This window comes from Monodelphis domestica, chromosome 1 (genome assembly GCF_027887165.1).
Source record: "Monodelphis domestica isolate mMonDom1 chromosome 1, mMonDom1.pri, whole genome shotgun sequence".
NCBI lineage: Eukaryota > Metazoa > Chordata > Mammalia > Didelphimorphia > Didelphidae > Monodelphis > Monodelphis domestica.
Window position 1 is genome coordinate 258332799 of NC_077227.1, and position 20654 is coordinate 258353452.

The 20654-nt window shown below is 37.1% G+C and overlaps 1 protein-coding gene across 9 annotated transcripts in view; it reads left to right on the forward strand.

Annotated features, from left to right (window-relative positions):
* NUMB (NUMB endocytic adaptor protein) overlaps positions 1-20654 on the forward strand; it is a 205040-nt gene that overhangs the window by 45014 nt on the left and 139372 nt on the right. The gene's annotated exons all lie outside the window — the stretch shown is intronic.

Sequence of the window (20654 nt, forward strand, 5' to 3'; positions counted from 1 at the left end):
GCATTTATTAAATGCCTACTACGTGCCAGGCACAGAGGACAAAGAAAGCCAATAGACAATAGTCCCTTCCCTTGGGGAGCTCACAGTCTAATGCGGGAGACAATATACAAACAAGCTCCATGCAGGATAAATCAGAAGTAACTAACAGAGGTAAAGCACTAGGACAAAGTTAGAGGGAATGAGAAAGGCTGTGGAAGTAGTTTTAGGAGGAACTTGAAGGAATCTAGGGAAGGGAAGTAGAGATGAGGAGGGCCATTCTAGACTTGGGGACAGTCAGATGAAGAGATCTTGTTCTAAGAATAGCAGGGAGGTCAGTGTCACTGATCAAAGGATATGTGTGGGGTGGGGTGGGGTGGAGGGAGGAAATAAAATGAAAGAAGCCTGAAAATGTGGGGGGAGGGCAGGTCATAAAGGACTCTGACTACCAAACAGAATTTTGAATTAGATCCTGAAAGTGAAGGAGAGCCACTAGAGTTTATTGAGTAGGGGCTAACATGGTTGGACTTGTGCTTTCAGAAAATCTCTGGTGACTGCCTAGAGTGAGGAGAGACTTGTGGCAGGCTGACCCATGGGCAAGCTATTGAGATATTCCAGGCAAGAGGAGATGGGGCCCTGCACTGTTGCAGCAGCAGTAATACCTTAGCACAACTGTGATTTTGTCAGCATGGGGAACATGTGTGGTAGGACCTAACACTGTAATTTAGCAGATAAATCTTGGGGGTTGCCCAAGGCACACAGAAATTAAATGAGTGCCCAGGGTCACTCAGGTTACAGAATCATAGAATCCCAGAGTTGGCAGGGACCTGAGCACTCCTTAGTCCAACCCATTTATTAAAGGAATCCCCACTGTAATTCAGCTTCTGCCTGAGGACCTTAAAGGAGGGAAAATTCCTCACCTCCATGGGCCATCCATTTCACTTTTGAATAGCTCTAATGTTAGGAAGTTTTTTTTTTATCATTTCAATCCTTAATTGGCCTTTGTGACTCTAATCCATTGCTCCTAATTCTGGGGTTCAGTAAGATGTAAGTATAATCCCTCCTCCACATGATGCCCTATCAGGTGTTGAACACACACACACACACACACACACCCCTACACACACACAGAGAAAGTGCTAAATTCCTTTAGCCATTATTCTTGTGACAAGGACTCAGAGCCCCTCAACTTCCTGATTGCCCTTTGTTTAACTCTGGTGTTCTTCTGGTGAAGGCTGATGACTATGAGTCATGGAATTCCAGAATCTGATCAAGTGAAATCACTCTTTGCCTAATGTAAAAATATAATGGGAGAGGTAGATATAAATGTGGTATAAGGATATTTTAGTGTTATGACCTAAAATATATTTAATTATTGGTCGCCATGGGATATCCCAAATAAAATACCCAAGTCAGCTGGAAATTATGGTGATTTTAATTAATAGAGAGAGAAGGAATTTAAGAAAGAGAGAGAAGAGGGAAAGAGTTAATTAAAACTGCTCCGACTCAGGCTGAGCCAGGCAGGAGTTCAAGGCCTTGGCTAAGGGGGCCTCCCCTGAGAGTCAAGGGACAGGGAAGTCAGTTTTATCACTCACCATGAGACCTTCTCAAGGAATTTGTCTGAGGGAGCTCCTCTAGGCTCGAGTTCCAGGATCGAACTGGTGCCCAGGCAGCTCACAGGAAGTCACCAGCCAGATCCACCTCTCCAGGAAAAAGAGACCAAAGAGTGGAAATGATGCGCCCTATATAGATGGTTTAACGTCACTTTCCTGCACCTTATCTGTACCAATGGTAGCTTAGCTTGACTTAGGACAGTTCAGGGGTCTGTCAGCTGTTTCTGCAAATGTCTATCAAAGGCCATCCTCCTAGATACTTCACCCTTAAGTATGGGTGCAGACATTCCTGACCTTGTTAGACTAAGTAGAGTGGAGCAATGTAAAGTTCCCAAGACATTCCTGATTCTGTTAGACCAAGTATCTCCATTGTTACAATCAGGAGATAGCTAAATCAAATCTGCTAACTTACAGTTTAAGTAGGGTGGAGTAATTTTATTTATTTATTTATTTATTTAAGTTTTTAAGCATTATTTTATTTGATCATTTTCATACATTATTCATTGGAAACAGATAATTTTCTTTTCCTCTCCCCCCCTCCAACCAGCCCTCCCCTACCTGATGCGCGATTCCACTGGGTATCACATGTGTCCTCGATCCGAACTCATTTCCATGTTAATGGTATTTGCATTAGGGTGTTCATTTAGAGTCTCTCCTCAGTCATATCCCCTCCACCTCTGTAAGTCAAGCAGTTGCTCTTCCTCAGTGTTTTTACTCCCACAGTTTGTCCTCTGCTTGAGGATAGTGTTTTTTCTCCTAGATCCCTGCAGATTGTTCAGGGACATTGCATTGCCACTAATGGAGAAGTTCATTACGTTCGATTATACCACAGTGTATCAGTCTCTGTGTACAATGTTCTCCTGGTTCTGCTCCTTTCACTCTGCATCACTTCCTGGAGGTTACTCCAGTCTCCATGGAATTCCTCCACTCTATTATTCCTTTTAACACAATAGTATTCCATCACCAACATATACCACAATTTGTTCAGCCATTCCCCAATTGAAGGGTATTCCCTCATTTTCCAATTTTTGGCCACCACAAAGAGTGCAGCTATGAATATTCTTGTACATGTCTTTTTCCTTATTATCTCTTTGGGGTACAAACCCAACAGTGCTATGGCTGGATCAAAGGGCAGCCAGTCTTTTATCGCCCTTTGGGCATAGTTCCAAATTGCCCTCCAGAATGGTTGGATCAATTCACCAGCAATGAATTAATGTCCCCACTTTGCCACATCCCCTCCAGCATTCATTAGTTTCTTTTGCTGTCATGTTGGCCAATCTGCTAGGTGTGAGGTGATTCATAAGAGTTGTTTTGATTTGCATCTCTCTGATAATAAGAGATTTAGAACACTTTTTTCTGTGCTTATTAATAGTTTTGATTTCTTTAACTGAAAACTTCGTATTCATGTCCCTTGCCCAATTTTCAATTGGAGAATGGCTTGATTTTTTGTACAATTGGTTTAACTCTTTATAAATTTGAGCAATTAGAACTTTGTCAGAGGTTTTTGTTATGAAGATTATTTCCCAATTTGTTGCTTCCCTTCTAATTTTAGATACATTGGTTTTGTTTGTACAAAAACTTTTTAATTTGATGTAGGCAAAATTATTTATTTTACATTTTGTGACTCTAAGTCTTGCTTGGTTTTAAAATCTTTCCCTTCCCAAAGGTCTGACATGTATACTATTCTGTGTTCACCTAATTTACTTATAGTTTCCTTCTTTATGTTCAGGTCATTCACCCATTCTGAGTTTATCTTGGTGTAGGGTATGAGGTGATGATCCAAACCTAATCTTTCCCACATTGTCTTCCAATTTTCCCAGCAGTTTTTTATCAAATAGTGGATTTTTGTCCCAAAAGCTGGGGTCTTTGGGTTTGTCATAGACTGTCTTGCTGAGGTCATTTACCCCCAGTCTATTCCACTGATCCTCCTTTCTGTCTCTTAGCCAGTACCAAATTGTTTTGATGACCACTGCTTTGTAATATAGTTTGAGATCTGGCACTGCAAGTCCTCCTTCCTTTGTATTTTTTTCATTATTTCCCTGGATATCCTTGATCCTTTGCTCTTCCAAATGAACTTTGTTATGGTTTTTTCTAATTCAGTAAAAATGTTTTTTGGAAGTTCATTAGGTATGGCACTAAATAGATAGATAAGTTTGGGTAGGATGGTCATTTTTATTATGTTAGCTCATCCCACCCATGAGCAATCAATGTTTTTCCAATTGTTTAGATCTAGTTTTAATTTTGTGGAGAGTGTTTTGTAGTTGTGCTCCTATGATTCCTGTGTTTGTCTCGGCAGATAGATTCCTAAGTATTTTATATTGTCTCCGGTGACTTTAAATGGAATTTCTCTTTCTAATTCTTGCCGCTAAATTGGGTTTGAGATATATGGAAATGCTGATGACTTATGTGGGTTTATTTTGTATCCTGCAACTTTGCTAAAGTTGTTGATTATTTAGACTAGCTTTTTGGTTGATTCTCTAGGATTCTTTAAGTAAATCATCATTTCATCTGCAAAGAGTGACAGCTTGGTCTCCTCATTGCCAATTTTAATGCCTTCAATTTCTTTTTCTTCTCTAATTGCTACAGCTAGTGTTTCTAGTACAATATTAAATAGTAAAGGTGATAATGGGCATCCTTGTTTTACTCCTGATCTTATTGGGAAGTCTTCGAGTTTATCCCTATTGCAGATGATGTTTGTTGATAGTTTTAGATATATACTGTTTGTTATTTTTAGGAAAGTCCCTTCTATTCCTATACTTTGTTGTGTTTTCAATAGGAATGTGTGTTGTATTTTATCAAAGGCTTTTTCTGCATCTATTGAGATAATCATGTGATTTTTGTCGGTTTGCTTGTTAATATGGTCAATTATGTGGATGGTTTTCCTAATATTGAACCATCCTTGAATTCCTGTTATGAATCCTACCTGGTCATAGTGAATAACCCTTGTGATGATTTGCTGGAGTCTTTTTGCTAGTATCCTATTTAAGATTTTTGCATCTATATTCATTAGGGAGATTGGCCTATGGTTTTCTTTCTCTGTTTTTAACCTGCCTGGCTTTGGGATCAGTACCATGTTTGTGTCGTAAAAAGAATTTGGTAGAATCCTTTCTTGGCTTATTCTGTCAAATAGTTTGTATAATATTGTGATTAGTTGTTGTTTGAATGTTTGATAGAATTCATTTGTGAATCCATCTGGACCTGCGGGGTTGTTTAGGTAATTTATTTCTTCCTCTTTTAGTCTAGGCAATTTATATTTTTGTAATTATTCATCCATATTACCTAGATTGCCATATTTGTTGCCATATAATTGGGCATAGTAGTTTTTAATGATTGCCTTAATTTCCTCTTCATTAGAGGTGAGGTCTCCCTTTTCATCTTGGATACGGTCAATTTGTTTTTTTTCTTTCCTTTTTTAAATTAGACTGACTAGTACTTTGTCTATTTTATTTGTTTTTTTGAAGTACTGGCTTCTAGTCTTATTTATTAAATCAATAGTTCTTTGACTTTCAATTTTATTGATTTCTTTGATTTTTAGGATCTCTAATTTAGTCTTCATCTGAGGAATTTTAATTTGTTCACTTTCTAGTTTTTTAATTTGCATGCCCAATTCATTGACCTCTGCCCTTCTTAATTTGTTTATATATGAACTCAAGGATATAAATTTCCCCCTGAGTACTGCTTTGGCTGCATCCCATAGGTTTTGAAAGGATGTCTCACCATTGTCATTTTCTTCAATGAAGTTATTGATTGTTTCTATGATTTGTTCTTCACCTAACTGGTTTTGGAGAGTCATATTGTTTAATTTCCAATTAATTTTTGATTTATCTCTCCATGTGCCCTTAATAATTATATTATTTTCATTGCATTGTGGTCTGAGAAGGTTTCATTTATTATTTCTGCCCTTTTGCACTTGTTTGCAATGTTTTTGTGCCCTAATACATGGTCAATTTTTGTGAATGTACCATGTGCTGCTGAAAAGAAGGTGTATTCCTTTTTGTCCCTATTTATTTTTCTATGCATGTCTACTAACTCTAATTTTTCTAAGATTTCATTCACTTCTCTCACCTCTTATTTTATTTTTTGCTTTGATTTATCTAGTTCAGATAGAGGAAGGTTCAGATTTCCTATTAGTATAGTTTTTCTATCTATTTCATCCTTGAGCTCCTGTAGTTTTTCTTTTAGAAATTTGGATGGTATGCCATTTGATGCATACATATTGAGTACAGATAGTTCCTCATTGTCTATACTGCCTTTTATCAGGATGTAATTACCTTACCTATCTCTTTTTAACTAGATTTATTTTTACTTTGGCTTTGTCAGATATGATTGTGACTCCTGCCTTCTTTTCATCAGTTGATGCCCAATAGATTTGGCTCCATCCTCTTACTTTCACCCTATGTGTATCTACCTTCCTCATGTGTGTTTCCTGCAGACAGCATGTGGTAGGGTTTTGGATTCTAATCCACTCTGCTATTCGCTTGCATTTTATGGGTGAGTTCATTCCATTCACATTCAGAGTTATGATTACTAGCTGTGTATTTTCCAGCATTTTGATTTCTATTCCTGGTCCTGCCTTTTCTTCTTTCACTATTTCCTTCTACACCAGTGTTTGTTTATAATCAGTCCCCCTAGTTCCCACCCTTATTTTACTTCCATTTCTACCCCCCTCCATTCTTATCCACCCCTTATTTTCCCCTGTAGTCTTTTTAAAATTGCCCCCCCCTTCTCCCTGCCTTGTACTGCTTCCCTCCCCACCGGTCTGTTTTTTACCCTTCTACTCCCCTATAGGGCGCAAATCTATCCTCTGCCACAGTGGATTGGATTGTTCTTCCCTCTTTGGGTCAGTTTCAAAGCATGTAAGAGTTGAGTATTTCCTATCTCCAACCTCTTTACCCTTCCAGTGTATTGATGTTTTGCCACTCTCCTGCCATGAGCTTCTTTGTGACATATACATTTACCCCCATTTGTTTGTTTTCCCATTTCTTTTAGTGTTAACCTCTTTTTCTTTTAGCTCTGGTTGTAAACACACACACACACACTCACACACACACACACACACACATACACACACGTACCTATTTATGCATGCATATATCTATATACCTATTTATTTCTTGTCCTTTCATCCTATACAGTTTGTCACTGTTCCCTCTAAGTGTAATTCTTGTAGCTGCCCAGGTGATAGCAACAGTTTTTAAGAGTTACCAATCTTTTCTTATAGGGATACATATCATTTTAACTTATTGAGTCTCTTAAAAAAATTTTTTTTGTTGTTTTGTTTTGTTTTTCTTTTCCCCCTCTTTTTTAATTACCTTTTCATGATTCTCTTGAGTTCTGTGCTTGGATATCAAATCTTCTGTTTAGGTCTGGTCTTTTCTTTACGAATGCTTAGAATTCTTCTATTGTGTTGAATGACCATATTTTCCCCTGTAAGAATATAGTCAATTTTGATGGGTATTTGATTCTTGATTGTAGACCTAGTTCCCTTGCTTTCCGGAATATCATATTCCATGCCTTTCGGTCCTTCAGTGTGAATGCAGCCAGATTCTGTGTTATCCTCACTGTATTTCCGTGGTATCTTGAGTGGCTTCTTCTTGGCAGCTTGTAATATCTTTTCTTTGGTCTGATAGTTTTTGAATTTGGCTATAACATTCCTGGATGTTGTCATTTGGGGATTAAATACAGGAGGTGATCTGTGTAGTCTTTCAATCTCCACTTTTCCCTCTTGTTCTAGGATATCGGAGCAGTTTTCCTGAATAATTTCCTGTAGTATTATGTCCAGGTGTTTTCTTGTGTCATGGTCTTCTGGTAGACCAATGATTCTTAAATTGTCTCTTCTTGAAAGATTTTCTAAATCGTCTGTTTTGTGAAATAGATGCTTGATATTTTCCTCAATTTTTTCATTCTTTTGGTTTTGTTTTATAGTGTCCTGCTGCCTTGTGAGGTCACTTAATTCCAGTTGTTGTATTCTGGTTCTTAAAGGCTGGATTTCATCCCTGGCTTTTTGGTCATCCTTTTCCTTCTGGTCTTAATTTCTTTGAAGCTCATCTTTCATCTTCTTTACCTCGTCTTTCATCTCCTTTGCCTCATTTTCCAGCTAGTTGATTTTGGCTTTCAAGACACTATTTTCTCGTTTTAGTTCAAGTGCCTCTGTTTCCAGATGGCTTATCTTAATTTTTAAGTTCTTTTCCCAATTGTCTTCAGCCTCTCTTAATTGTGTTTTGAGTTCTTACACAGCCTGTATCCAATTCGCTGGGATTTCTGATTTATCGTTTGCTGATCTCTCCCCCTGAGTTCCATTTGCTGAGTAGAAGCTGTCTATTGTAGTTTCTTTCTTCTTTTTCTGTTGTTTGCTCAAATTCACCCCTTCTTTACTCTCCGTATTTGTCTGTGCTCTTGCTCCTCTCATTATTTTCGTTTTGGGGGCTTTTGTCAGTCTCCCCTCTTGGATCTTTAACAGGAGATCTCTCAGGGTAGCCTCTGGTGGAGGTTTGTTAGGGGTTTGAGCTTCCCTGTCCTCTGGAGGCTTTTGATTGGATTAAAGTCCAGCAGTCAATGAGGATTGGTGTGGAGCCTGGGCTTCTCCTGAGTTCTGGAGACTTTTGATAGGATTAAGGTTAGCTTAGCTGGGCTGGGTGTGCTCTGAATCCAAAACTTCCTGGAAGGCTGGAGCAAATATGGTGGATCTCCATAGTTCTGGCTAGGCTGCCAGGTCTATGCTCCCTCTCTAGCTCCTTCGCCGCCGTCTGTGTTGGACACTCTGAACTTGGCACTGCCCTGCTCACAAGGTATGGCCTCCAGACCAGCACCTTTGCCCGCCCAGAAGTTCCTGCCACTGCTGGAGTCTCAGCGCTCTGGGTAGGAGGGGGGGGGATGCATCCTGGGACCTTCCTTCTGTCTTCCCCTTAAAGCCGTGTGTTCTCGGATTCTGGCTTTTCGGGGGGCATACCTTTTGAATTAAGTCCAGCAGGAGGGTTCCTTCGCTCTGTCTTGTTGTTAAGTTTGTTTTTTAGTCCCCTAAGAACATTCAGTTTGTGATCGGTTGGGAAGGGTATTCAGAGGTCTGAACTTCTACTCCTTCTATGCCGCCATCTTGACTCCGCCTCCTCGGGTAAGTAATTTTAAAGTTCACTGTGTGCAGGCAATGTAGATAACTCATGACAAATGAATTATGCAAGTGAAGTCATGTGAAGCCACTGAATCTCAATCATCTGCTGATTCATTTAGAGAGCCATCACATCCAAAGGAAAAATTTTTTTGTGACTTGTAAATACATTCTTGTTAAACCTATGCCTTGTTTTGTAACTATATTTACGTTTACACCTAGCAGATAACTAACAAAGCTATTTTCATCATTGTATCTATCATAATCTACTGTTATTTTGATGATAATATTTGATATTTATATCATCCTTTAAAGTTTGCAAACTTTTATGCACATTCAGCTACTCAGAACTCTTTAATCCTGAGTCCTTCAGTGCTTTGTCTAGGATTTTCCTAACATACAGCAGAACTCCTTCATGTTTTTATTGCTTCCCAGGCACTTTTTTAAACCTTCTGCCTTATAATTGATAGAGTATTTGTTCCAAGGCAGAAGAGCTGTTGTCTTGAGGACAAATTTGAACCCAAGACCTCCTGTCTCCAGGCCTTGCCCTCTATACACTGAGCTGCCTACCTGCCCCTTCCCAGCTACTTTTGCATGACGTTTATCCTCTATATAGAACTCACTATATGTAACTCATATTATCCCTAATAATGATTATAGATAGCAAGTGTTTGTATAGTTAAGTGGTTGATTTTTTTTCTTTGTACTCGAAGAGGGAGGATCAAAATGGCACCACTATGTTGGTTATTATACTATGGCTGAACAGATCAGTGAGAGCTTAGAAGGTTCTATCACAGGCTGAGCATAAATAGCCCATATGAACATTTGGGATGGAGCTTTCTCCGAACTTGTTGATCTCACAGAAAGGAGTACAAAGAGAGAAGAAAGCCCTGGGCAGAGCATTGAGGGATTCTCGGGATTAACGAGTTCTAGTTGGATGAGCCATGTGCAAAAGTGACTGGAAATCAATGAAAATGGAAAACCCAGACCAGAGAGACCTTTAGAATGTCCTTGTATTGCTTCTTCTGACATCCATGGAACCACTTGCCTTCTGTGAGTTCTTTATAAAATGATGTTTTCAGTAAGAGTATGTCTGGCATTCTGAAAAAAGTGGTCAACTCATTGGTTTTGCATTCTCTGCAGTAGAGTTTGAATGCTTAAATTTTCAAAATACATTATCTCATTTGATTCTCAGAACAGCCCTATAAAGTTACAGCTATTAGTAACACCATTTTAGGATTGAAGACCCTTACATGCTGAATAGCTAGGTGATTTATATAGGGTCACACATCTAAGGTGGAATTCCAGCTCAGGTGTTTCCTGTCTGATTCCAACTTCATCTAGTATACTGTGATATAGTTGCAGGGATCAACACTGGCAAAGATAATGGCCACCTCTTCCACTGAGAAGGCTATAAATAGATTGTGTGTGTAGTTATATGTCTTGTCTTTACAAGTAGGATATGAGATTGTCAGTTGGAAGCTAAAGGAAAATAGAAAAATTTGGGGAATAACTTCTCTGTGGTATGATAGGAAGCTATTAAGAGGGAAATAAAGTGGTTACTTTATACTATGATAACCCAGCTGAGTTTAGATAATATGAAATTTTAATGGGACCAGTTATTACTATGGCTTGACTTTATTGTTGTCATGAAGAAGTGCGTGTATATAGTTAAGCATGCTGGTCTTGGAGCTTGGAACAGTGTCCCATCATATCTCTACTTGTTTCTCCTGTGTCCTGCTCAAGTACTCACTTATCCCTGGATGCTTATGATTGAATTCTCTCGTTGCTTAGAAGAGCTTTCCACTTTAATTATATACTCTATCATCTTCATTCTCTCTTTATCTCTCCATTCTTTCCCCACTACTTGGCCTAAAAACACTACCAGGTTTTGTTTTGTTTTCTTTCCTATCCTTTGCATTATCCTAAGGTCCCCTCAAGCTATTATCCGATTCCCTTTCTGGAATTTCCCTGACAATCTCCTTTATGGAATTGGCTAGCATCTCACATTGTTTTCTTAATCTTTTGCAATCTGGTTTCTAACTTCAACTTTATTGAAATGGCTTTCTGAATGGTGACAAATGATTCCTTTTTTTTCTTTTTTTTAAACTAGCACTGGAGTAGGTGGAGTGAGCATAGGGGCAGAGTGACTGGATTAGAAGTCAGAAAACCCAGGTTTGAATCTGGGCTGACCTTGTGTTAGCCACTTGATGCTTTAGATCTCAATTTCTCATCTTTAAATGAAGGGATTGGACCTCTAAGGTCACTTTCTGGTCTAAACTTCTGATCCTGCCATTCATTAACTTCTAAATTCACTGTCCTTTTCTTAGTCCTTATCCTCTTTGACCTCATGACTGTCCACTGTCTCTCCATCCTGGCTTGTGTGTAATAGTTCTTTCCTGGCTCTTCTCTTGCCTGTTCTCATTCTCCTTTGCTGGATCATTATTCAGATTGAATTATAATCCCTTTACAGGAAATTTACAACTCTTTCTATGTGTCTGATCTTAATCTTCACTTAAATTCTATCCCTACACCTCCACCTGGATATTTTATAGACACCTCAAATTGAATAGATCTAAAACTGAACTTTTTTCTCCTCCTAACCTCAAATTCACCCTTTTTCTAAATTTTCCTATTAGTTTGGAGTGTAACAATATCATTTTAATCACCCAAACCTGTAACCTTGCATTTATCTTTGATTCTTTTGTCTCTCCCACTCCTCCCTCAATATCCAATCAGTCTTCAAGTCTTGTTTGGTCTACACAGCCATTGTCCCCTTCTTTCTGCCTAATTCTTCTGCTACCTTAGTTCTGACCTTCATCTTCTCTCACATTACACTGTTGTAGCAGAATCCTAATGATTTCCTTATTACAGTCTCTACATTTTCCAATCATTCCTGCATATAGCTCCAAAGCAATCTTTGTAAATGCATAGATTACATGTTTCATCCCTGTTCAAAAGACTTCAGAAAGCTCCCTATTGCCTGCATCATAAAGCATGGCCTCTGGTTAAATATAGAGACAGAAAGACTGGACTTATGTTTTCATTGGTATAGAGAGCCCCTATTAAGGAACTTATTCTGCCAATGCAGGTTGACACCTTTTCTTCAATTTACAATCTTTAGAGAGTAGTTTAGAGCAGAGGTCAGCATATTGTGGCCCACAGCCTGTTTTTATATGGCTTACAAACTAAGAATAGTTTAAAATTATTGAAAAAAAATCAAAAGAATGTCTTGTGACATGCAAAAATTACATGAAATTTAAACTTCAGTGTCCATAAAGTTTTATTGGAACACAGCCATGCTCATTCATTTATGTATTAACTGTTGCTGCTTTAGAGCTACAATCAGTGGCAGCAATTGAGTTGTGATAGACCTTATGTGGTGCTCTCATGCTTTCTCTTCCTGCTCAGTGCATTACAAATCACAGTGATAAAGTTGAAGCTCAATGGAGTTTCCATTGCCAGGCATATTGCTATACCATAACATTTTATTACCAGTGCAATACCCATCATACCAAAACAAGAAAAAAAGAGTAAAAAAAAAGTTTCATAATTTTAAACATCCTTTTAAACATCCATCCTTCTTGGCAGAAAAACAGAAGTATTTAGTTTCTGCATTGTTTTCCGCCTAACTCCCTGATGCCATTTGTGATACTGCTTCCATTTAATGCTCTTCCCACAAATTATTACTGCCCACATGACTTAAGGTTCTTCAATATTACCAGTGGTTTTGTGATTCTGTTGTTATGGCTAAGTTTCTTACTATTAAATGGTTTTAGGTTTAGCTACCATTTAGTAACTCAGTAACAAGTTAAAGCCTTAGTCAGAAATTTCCATTGGGTTATTTTTTTAACTTTTTGGGAAAACACAAATAATTATGTCATCATATTGGCCACTAGGTAATATAGTAGATTAGAGGAGTCTGAAGTCAGGAAGACCTGAATTCAAATTTAGCCGCAGATACGTAAACTGTAGGCATTTGACCCCTGTTGGCTAAAGTTATGTCATATGTAAAATGGAGATAATAATAGTGCCTACCTCCTAGTGGTGTTGGGATGATCAAATGAGATAATAATTATAAAGTGCTTAGCAGAGTGCTTGGCACATAGTAGACGTTATATAAATATCAACTGTTATAAGTGGATAGAGGACTGGTCTGGAGTCAGAAAAACCTGAATTCAAATCTGACCTCAAATACTTTCTAGGTTAATGTTAGCATTCTGTCTCTGTTTCTGTATATCTATATCTAACATTTATTTATCTAGTGCTTTAAAGTGAAATTTGAAAGGAATACATATATATATATGTATTTTTTTACATGAGACAGTTTAAAGATTTTAAAATGTAAATTGATTTTGGGTATTTTAACTAAAATTTTTTGATTATAAACCTAGAGAAACAGTAATACAGAAATGAGTATTGCAAATAATCCATCATTAAGGATAAGTAACCACTAATCCTGAGTGATTGTTAGGCAACCTTGAATAGTGGATAGAGCCCTGGATTTAGGAAGATCCATGTACATGTCCTACCTCATACACTTACTGGATTTGTACCCTGGGCACATCATTATTTCACATTTCTTTGCCTCTTTTTCCTCATTTCTAAAATAAAGTGGTTGGACCTGAAGAACCCTCTTCTTTTCAGCTTTAAATCTGTGATCCTATGAACTGTTGCTAATTAATTATTTTTTTTAAACTTTTACCTTCTATTTTAAAATCAATACCGTATATTGATTCCAAGGCAGAAGATCAGTTAGGGCTAGGCAGTGGGGGTTAAGTGATTTGCCCAGGGTCACACAGCTCAGAAGTGTCTTGAGGTCAGATTTGAACATAGGACCTCCCAGCTCTGGGCCTGGCTCTCAATCCACTGAGCCACCCAACTGCCCCATTGATTTATTTTTTATTACCTTTGTATCTTTTGGGAAGTATTCAGGCAGTTGTTTTTGGTGGGATGACAATTTTTTAGCATTTATTTTCTAGACCTATCATTTATTCACATATAGGGGAAATGTAAAAAAAAAATCCTCTGTGAGGAGAAAATAAGCACACAAATATGGCATGAAATACCATTGAGGAAAATTCATGAACGACTTTAAAAGTTTCTTTTTTAATTTAATTTTCTTACTCTGAACTTAACCAACAGAATAAAATAGGCATTTATATATACAAAGTAGAACAGAAAAAATTTTACACAAAATTGTTAATGTCATGTATAACTTACTTTTCCTTTTGAGTATGTCAACATGTATTTTTAAGAGCTGCTTTGATTATATTTTCTTTTTTAAAAAAAAAGCTTCCATGACCCTCTTTTAAAAAAAATTTTTTTTTAGCAACTTTACTATTCCTATCCCCACCAATGGAAAAAAAACAAAACCTAACCAATTTGCAGTTGAGCAAAACAAAAATTCCGCCATTGGTTGTGTCTTAAAATATATGTCCTGTTTCATATCTTGACTTTGTCAGGAGTGGGAGTGCTTATGTATCATCATTGGTATTCTAGTGTTTTTGTTGGTCATTTCAAACAAATTCCTTAAGTCTTTCAGAGTTTTTCATGATAGCAATATGTTTTTATTGTATAAATAGTTCTAGTTATGCTCATGTCATTGCATCAGTCACTGAAGCATATGCTTCTTCATAGATATTTGTTTAGCCAATCCCCTAATTGATGGGCTCCCATAGATGTATTTTAGTTCTTTGTTATAACCAAAAAGAGCAGCCGTAACATTTTAAATATAGTAGCTATGTTCCTCTCTCCCTTTTTTTTAGGCTATAAGCCTAATGGTGATATTCATTATGTTAAAGAGAATACTGTTTAATGACTTTTTATTTTTTAATTTTATATTATTTAAAACATTTTTTTCCCATGCTTACATGATTCTTATTGTCTCCCTCCCCTCTTCCCAACCCCCTTCTGGGGTTGATGAGTAATTTCCCAGGGTTATACATATATTATCACTCAAATCCTATTTCTGTATTATTCATTTTTGTAATAGAGAAATCTTTTAAAACAAAAATTCCAAATCATATGCCCATATAAACGTGATAAATCATGTTTTCTTCTGAATTTCTACTCCCTTGGTGACTTTTTAGTTATTAGTTAAAAGTACTTTCCAGAATGGCTGTACCATGTCATAACATTCCATTTGCTCTTCCTATAGTGATCTTTTTCTCTTGTACAACTGTCAATCTGATGGATGTGAAGTAGAACTTTAGATTTGTTTTACTTTTTATTTCTCTAGTGATTTAGAGTTTTAAAAATTTTGACATTAGTAGGTTGGTTTCTTCTTTTGAGGTCTGTTCACATCCTTTTAACCATTTATCTATTGTGGGATGACTTGAAGAAGCATAAGCTTTGAAGAGGAAATCATCTCAGTGTTATCGGCAAAGAAATATTGCTGTTTCCTAGAGAAAACAGATAAACAGGATGCAGGTTGAAGCTCAACTTAAAAAAAAATGCTTATTGAAATGTTTGACTTTGACTTTTGTAATTTCAAACCCCTTCTACTTCAAACTAACTCTTGTGAAAAAGGAAAACATTTCAAATATACCCAATGCAAAGAACTTCTTCTGACTATATCTAAATTGTATCTTGGCAGACTCCCACCCCTATTTTTTCTATGAGATTTGCTTATCAGACCATCATAATTTTTTTCAATTAATCAAGAGTTCGGCATCTGTTTTTGTGATATTTTTATTTACTTTGTATATTATTTTCTTATGCTTATTTCTCTGTATCAATCTTCAACAAATTTTCCCACTTATTATTGAATTCCTCATTTTCAGTCATTTCTTATCGCATATATAATATTCAATATTTGTATCTTTTTCTAACTCTAGTCCTGCTATGAATATTTTGACATATAGTTAGCCCTTTGTTTCTTTTTAAATGTTTTTTGTTTTTATCTTTGACTTGTTTAGGGTATATGTTCCATAGTAGGCTTGCTACAAATCAGAATTGTATGAACAGTTTACTCACTTTTCTTGGATCATTCCAAGTTGAAATCATGAATGGTTGGACCCCTTCACTGCTCCATTAGCATGAAGTCAATGTGCCCATCACTGCCCTTTCAACCCTGAGGTTTCTGTCTTTGCCACTTTTTATGGAGTTTGGTGAAATTGTTTTATTTTGTCTTTCTTTAATTAGATATTTGATTAGATTAGATATTTGATATTCAAAGTATATTTTCCAGTGATCATTTATGAATGGTAACATTTTGTTGAAAATTTTTTATGTTCTTTGACTTACCTTTATCTACTGGGAAGTGGCTTTTAATGTTTTGTGTATCAGATTTTTATTGTTGATTTTTGATGCACACTTAAATTTATAGAACATTTGATGGCTATTAAGGTTACTCTGGAAATTCAAAGTCTGTTTTAACTTTCAGAAGAATTTCTATAGGTTTTGTCATATACACTAAGTAAGTAAGCTCGTTTGTGCATCAATTTGCTTGAGCTATTTCAATTAAAGGAACTATTATATAATCTATCAGCATTATACATTGCACCTTCTAAGTCCTGTTGACTTGTTTAAAACAACTTTCTCTAATGAGAAAAGCAAAGTGTTGTAAATAGTTGTAGAAACTTGGGTGGTGGGTTGTTCAAAACTATTAACCATGTAGTAAGCTTTAATGGCTTAAAATGGCATTAAGACTTTTGGGACACAATACAGCTGACTCAAATATCTGACCTAATAGATGGAAAATTTATGCAAAGTCTAAATGGTAATCCACTTATTTTGTAAGGGCCACAGCCCTATTTACCACTGAAGATAAATTATCTACCAGGAAAATCTTAGTATCTTTCCTAGAAGATTTGCTTACTGCCTAGGCCTTCTGGGAAACAAAGCAGAGGCATTGCAATAAGTCAGGCAAGGAGCTAACTGAGTCTTTTCCTTTCCTTTCCTTTCATCCCAAGTATATTGTATTTAAAGCTATTTACCTACATTCTATAGAAGATTCTCCTGGTGACATCATGGCCCACCTCCCCCACAATTTTTCTGGAGAATGGAGCTGTTGAGAGCCCTGCATAATTTAGCCCCCTCCAACCTTTCCAGTCTTCTTGCACCTTATTCTCTAACAGGTACACTTGTTCTAGTGATATTAGCCTCCTGGCTGTTTTACTCTACCTCTCTACTCCTGGCATTCTCTCTGACTCTTCCTCATGCCTGCAGTGCTCACTATTTTCCACACTGCATTCTCTGCTCCCCCTACTGACCTCTTTGTCTACTTTAAGTCCCAACTAAAATTCTACCTTCTGCAGGAAGTGGGCTCTAATTCCTTTTAATTTCAGTACTTTCCCTCTTAATTATTTTCTATTTACTTTGTATAGAACTTGCTTCCTTTTTTTTTTTTTAACCCTTACCTTCTGTCTTGGAGTCAATACTGTGTATTGGCTCCAAGGCAGAAGAGTAGTAAGGGCTAGGCAATGAGGGTGAGGTGACTTGCCCAGGGTCACACACAGCTGGGAAGTGTCTGAGGCCAGATTTGAACCTAGGACCTCCCATCTCTAGGCCTGGCTCTCAATCCACTGAGCTACCCAGCTACCCCCTAGAACTTGCTTTCTATGTATTTGTTTGCAAGTTATCACTTTCATTAGATTTTAAGCTCTTAGAAGTCAGGGACTGTCTTTTGCCTCTTTCTGTATCATATAATACAGAAATGCTATGTGCCAAGCATAATTTTGAAAAAATCATTACCTTCTGAAATCTTAGAATTGATACTAAGTATTGGTGCCAAGGCAGAAGAGTGGTAATGGCTAGGCAATTGAGATAAAGTGATTGCCCAGCAAGGAAGTATCTGAGGGCTGAGGGCAGATTTGAACCTAGAACCTCCTGTTCTCAGCCCTAATAAGTGCCTACTATAGGCCTGACACATAGTAGGTACTTAATAAATGTTTGATGAATGAATGAATGAATTAATGAGAAGGCTGGCTTTCTCACATATTCCTGGAAAAGTATGATGGTAGTTTTTGATAAATATTGTTGGAACCAGTTTCCATTTCCTTTATGGCTGAATGAATCAATTTTGTACTGTAAGGATTAAATGCACCTACCTATCATTGGTTTTGTTTTCTTTCTCTTTTCTTTCCCTTTTCCTTATTATTATTTTAGTTTTTTCTATTAGTGTAATATTATAGGTATTTTTAAGTTGAAGATTTTTAGAAGTATAATTGGCGAGCCAGGTAGGAAACTTGAACCCACAACCTTCTGATCATTTTCCTCATTTTTTACTGAAATTATCCTTGTTCCTGTTCCTGTTCCTAGCAGTTGTGTTACAGCTGTTGATCCTTTATGTTAGACAGCACCATCTACTGACAGAAAAGTAGAACTGCAAACAAAATTAACAATTAGATTAACTATGATTCTGAATAGTCTGGTTCAAGTTGTGATACTGTTTCTTGTCTATCTAAAATGGCTTATTATCCTACAGAATATTACACAGTGGCTTTATATAGCACTGTTCCTAGTGTTAGGTTCAGGTATGATACCTGAATCAGGTATGATTCAGGGCCAGTACTCTGGTTTGAGGAAGGATAGCCAATCTCAGGGCAGGCAGAGCCAGACCCTGAGCAAAATATATAAACATTGGACAGTTTGGATTTAATCCATAAAGTAAAGGTGGAAAGAGGATTTGGGGTTTTCTAACCTAATTTACTATATCTATCCCTACCAGATTAATAATCCCTGCAAAGAGATTTTTTCTCAGAGAATTCCCTACTCTATTTCTCCTTAAACCAATTCTACAATCCCTAATCTTAACTAACCCTCTTGGATAGAATTAAGAAAAAAGGATCTGTATAAGGATTTGCTAAGGCCAGGGAAGGTCTTTAGATCCAAAAGGATCCAGACTTGATCTCATGGTCTTGTAGCTGGATCAGGTTCACCAGGGATAGCCTCAATGTCAAATAGCAAAACAGGAATTCAGAGAAAGGACAGACTCCAAGAAAACTGCAGCTGGTACCTCCAGAGATTTTTCCATGAACCCCAACTGTCTTTCTCCCAGCCTAAACCTCTTCCAAAGTTCTAGAATCTTCCTGCTGATCTCTTGCCACTTCCCTGAAAAATGTCACTACTTTCCTTACAGCACTAGCCATACTTATAGTGATAGGAGGCTTGGCATTTTGCCCATTCCTCTTCAGGAAGAAACAGAATAATAGTTTTGCTGAACTAAATGCTCACCCAGAAGAAAAACTAGAAAATAACTCGAGTGAACTTAAGAAACTGGAGGAGAGTTTGGGGGAATCACAAGATTTATATAAAAAAACATTGAGAAAAGCGTGAGAAATCCCAAGAGTAAAAAGAGAGATTTATCTCTTAAAACTCTTCATCATTAGAGCCAACTCAGTCTCTGTCCAGTCTTGCTCCACACAATTGTGCTCATACTAAAACCACCTTAACTCCTCATCCTGTTCTAACTATCTCTAAATTTACCCAAACTCTTCCCACTCAACCTATTTCCCCTCCTACATCCATTACCTGTTCTGTGGCAATTCAAATAAAAAACAAGAGGCAGAAACAAAAAATAATTCAGTTACAGGCCTATTCCTCTTAAAAGAAGTACCCTTCTTTAATAAGAGTGGAGAGGTAATTTTGCTAAGGCATCATACACTATTCACCCCATAAGAGATTGAGAGATTCAAGCAAAATATCCCTTTTTTTGAGGACAAGGTTATTGTGATCATTAAAAAGATATAGAGAATTTTTTACACACATAAGCCCAGATGGATTGATATTGAAAATTTGCAGGCACAGCTAGTGGCTCAGTGGATTGAGAGCCAGGCCTAGAGATGGGAAATCCTAGGTTCAAATATGGCTTCAGATACTTCCTAGCTGTGTGACCCTGGCCAAGTCACTTGACCCCCATTGCCTAGCCCTTACCACTCTTTTGCCTTGGAACCAATACAGAGTATTGATTCCAAGATGGAAGGTAAGGATTTAAAAAAAAGAAAGAAAGAAAGGAAATTTGCTCCAAGCTTTTTTGACAGAGAAAAAGAAAATTGTCTCTCTGTCAATCAGGCTCAGGGAAAGAGACCAGTTCATTGGCCTCCACAGCACCCAAAATGGAACTCCAACAATGTGCAAGATTGCACAAGACTACGCCAGGCTAGAGAGGTATTATTAACCACAATGAGAGTTTGCTCTGATAAGCCTGGTACATGGATGAAATTTGAAAAACTTAAAACTTCAATGAAAATCCATCTCAAATTTTGGATAGACTTATTGAACTGAGAGGTAGATATATAGACCTGGATCTTGCCAGAGAAAGGGATATCAGACAAATAAGGAGACGGTTTGTCAAAAACTATTGTAAAGTGATCAAAGATTATTTTAATACCAATTGTCTGAATTGGGCTAATATGGACCTTGAAGAATTGAGGAAAGTAGCAGTTCATGTATTTAATGGCCATGAAAAGAAAGATGAGGAGAACAATGAATTAATAGAGACATTAAGGAGAGAAATTAAAAGTTTAAAGGAGGAAATTGAAAGAGAAAAAGCAAATCAAGCAGTGGCCATATCCTCTTTGCAAGAATATACAAATCATCAAACACCTTTTTCCACTGTGGAAAAAGGGGACATGTAATGTTAAACTGTAGAAACTGGAACTAAGTATTCAACATAAATTTTAGAAATAACGAAAACTCTAGGAATGACAACTTTAGAAATAATAACAATTATAGAAATAATAACAACAATAGAAATGCATTTATAAATTTACTAATCCAAATGAGGCAAATAATAATTTACAACAATATATCCAGAATGGGGCTCACCCACCCAGTACTCAGGGTGGAAATCCCCCTCAACGAGAGGGAACCTAGAGAAATGGCCAAGGACCTTTATGATGATCTGAAAGGGGAGAAAGGACTCTGGAATCAGAGAGTGAAACCTTTGATTTCCCAGACACTAATATCTTAACACCAGTTATCCCACTCCATTCTCTGCCACCTAATAACCACAT